This window comes from Chaetura pelagica, unplaced genomic scaffold, assembly GCF_000747805.2.
Source record: "Chaetura pelagica isolate M959 unplaced genomic scaffold, ChaPel_1.0 scaffold254, whole genome shotgun sequence".
In the NCBI taxonomy this organism is placed as follows: domain Eukaryota; kingdom Metazoa; phylum Chordata; class Aves; order Apodiformes; family Apodidae; genus Chaetura; species Chaetura pelagica.
In genome coordinates, this window is record NW_009952963.1 from 496,073 (window position 1) to 499,262 (window position 3,190).

Here is a 3,190-nt window from a genome sequence, read left to right on the forward strand (position 1 = left end):
TGCGTGCGCGCTCCCTCCGGATAGGTGGGGGGGAAACTCACTTCATTTGTCTCGGGAAGGGGCTAGGACAGCATTTTCCAGCCTCCGAGCCTAGAGCTGCTTTGCAAAAGTCCCTGGCAAACAAACCACTTGTCACCAGGGTTAAGCCACTAACTCAGGGCTCCACACCCAGTGGGGCAAGGGATGGGAGAGGGGAATGAAGTGTCAAAGGGCTGGCCAGGGAATGAAAATCACCGGGCAGGAGCGTGCCAAGAGCAGGTACTGGGCTGGTTAGTGCAGCCCTGCTGATACCTGGTAACTCCTGCTGGTTAATTGCATGCAAGTACCTGTCCCTGCTTTTATTCCCCGGGTGTGAGGAGCACCTCAAGAAGGTGCCGATTGCAGCAGCCGCTCTTTGCTCTGCAAGCCTTGCAAGGGCACCCAAAGGGAGAATAAATACATAAGCAAGCAATGAATATGCCCATTTCGGAGGAAAGTTTCTACACTGCTGGAACTGCCAAAGTCGGAGGCTTTGCCTAGTCTGGAGGGAAGAAAAAACCCAACCCAACAAAGCAACACAAGTGCTCCAGCTATTTTTAATCCGTTTCTTTCAAAACGCTGCAAACTGCGACGCCTTCAAAGCATTTTTCAAGCGTGACCAGTGTTTTTAGGAAGGGGGGGGGAAAGGCGGAGAAAGTGGCACGGGCTGAGAAGGGGAGGAGGAGGTTCTGCTCCCGGTGACTTCCCACTTGGGATGGGGTAAGAGCAGCCCCACGGACAGTTAGGGCTGAGCAGCTGGCAGGCTGTGGCTTGTTGGCGTGGCCCTGCCCCTGTGTCAGCAGAGCTGTAGCCAGATAATTATTACTTCTCTCTCTCTCTCTCTCTCTGGACATTTGCACAGAGGCAAAGCTTGAGGCACAAACCTAAAGCAAATTGCATGGTGGCATCTGTGTGCTAATGAGGTGCCTTAGAAAGCGTGAGAAATAAACTGTCTGGGCTTTCAAAAGCAGGAGGGTGAAGGGCTGACAAATGCTGTCCTGGTTCATCCCAGGGGGGTGGGTGTCCCTGCTTAGGAAGGGTTTCAACACAAGTCAACCTGTCCCCTGTCAAGGCCTTTCTTATCCATCTCCTGCAGGTGAACTTGGGGTGAAGCCCCTCAATGTGCAGGCATGGGGGGTCTCAGGTGTAAGCCCAGGGCTAGGACATGGGGCTGCCACCTTCAGCAGTGCTGCTCCAGCCAGGAGGGGTTTATCTTCACCAACAGGGTTTGTTGAGCTTTTTTTCCAATCATCAAAGCTTTCAGAGAGTTGGATCATTCAGGAATATTTGAAATCTTTGGGTTGCTGATTGTTTTACACAGCCTAAGTCAGTTGGGAGCCCTCATCTTCTGTAAAACACTACAGTTTTCTTTCAGGGTGGAAATTTCATATGAAATCCAAATGTACTTTGTGATTCATTTCTGTTGCCAGCTCTTTTATTTTTAATAACTTCTGAGATCAACAAAGTGATGCTGTTTTCAGAGAACGTTTTGTACAATCTGTCCAGATGTTCAAATACCAATCTAGAAGCAGTCCAAAAAAAAAAGATAAAGTCCTACTTTCTGTCATTACAAGAAATATATTTGCTATCACATTATTGACAGATAACTCCTCTTGGTGATCAGCAGAAGGAAACATCCATTTTTATTTGTATTTTTGTAGATCTTTCTCTATGCCATCTATCTAATGAACTCACCCCAAACAGCATCTCCAACTGGTGCTGCACTATCATTTATACTGCTGAGCTAATAGTTTAATTGTCATTAAGGGGACAGGGGGGTAAGATGGAGGGGAAGAGATGATTTTACTAAATTGCTTCACTTTGGATAATGTTCATCCTCTGGCCACTTCTGATTTATATCTGCCATTGACATTTCCAGTTTCTTAGAAATTAATTCCCCTGTTTGAAAGGAAGAAAAATCCTCTGTCTGGCTGCACAGGGAGCCAAGGACTGTGGGGTGCTTGATAGGACTGGACCAAGAAGGATCAGGAAAGCACCTCCTGCACAATTCCAAGGCTCCAGTGGAACAGGAGAGAGAAAAACCCAACCAAGGTGCCATTAAAGTTAATTGGTTTTATTGCTGGTTTAACAGTGTCTTGTAAATCTTTTTATGACCCAGCTCAGGAACACCAGTGAGGCCTAAACTAGAGCTAGAGAAGGATGAGTAAAGGAGAGAGGACTAAGGAAGAGCAGCTCTTGCTCTGGTGTTCCACCCTGAACCTTGCTGGGCTGGAGAGCTGCAAGTTTGAGGCTGGGATGCCCAGAAGAGACTCTGGGCAGCATAGAAGGGGGATGGAATAAATATTCCACATCCTCTCACCACCCAGACAAGACCTGAACCTCCCTTTTGCTCCTGTAGAAACTTCAGCTGGGCCCATCCAAGTTTGTTCCTCACAGAAATGCTGCAGGAACCCAGGTCCTGCAGCTCGTGGGGACATCACTAGACATAGAGGAGGAGCAGGGACACCTCTCTAAGGTCCCCACGGAGCTCGGGAAAACCCCTTTGATCCCGTGTACTTGCAAGGAGAAAGCTAATCCCATGTTGTGATAGAAGTACCAGACGCTTCTTGGAAGAATTATACTGGGGCACAGGGTTAATGCTCCAGCTTTTCTTTAAAGTGTCCCGTGGATTATTCCTCGATTACCAGGATTGTTCCCCAAACGCTTGGAGTGTCAGCCCAGCTGTTATTGTTTGTTGTTGATACGTGGGGTGGGAGAAAGGACATGGGGGGAACAGGGTGCTGGGATTTATCTCTTGCCTCAATCGCCCCCTCCGCCCCCCCCCTCCCCTTTTTGCCCGACCCCTTCTCTCCCCTACGAGCTCATCAGGGCGGGGTTTGGTCCCGGGAGCTGCTCACCCGGGAGGGGAAGGGAGAGAGGTTGGGGAAAAGGGTGCTGAGAGGGGGGTTGAACGTGATTTTTTTCCCCCCAAATCCAACGCATAAGGACATTCGCCTGTGAGTGAAGCTGTGAAACCGGGAGGGGGCACAGAGCGGATAAAGCGCTCAGCCCCCGCAAAACGGGGCACCCCCTTCCCAGCCCCCAAATCACCCCTGCTCCGCCTGAGGGAGGTGAAGGGAACGCGGGGAAAGAAGGGAAAGGAAATGTTTCTCCCGAAGGCGGGGGAAGCTGCAGCTCCTGCCCCCGCGGGAAACCGCACCTGAGCGCCGCA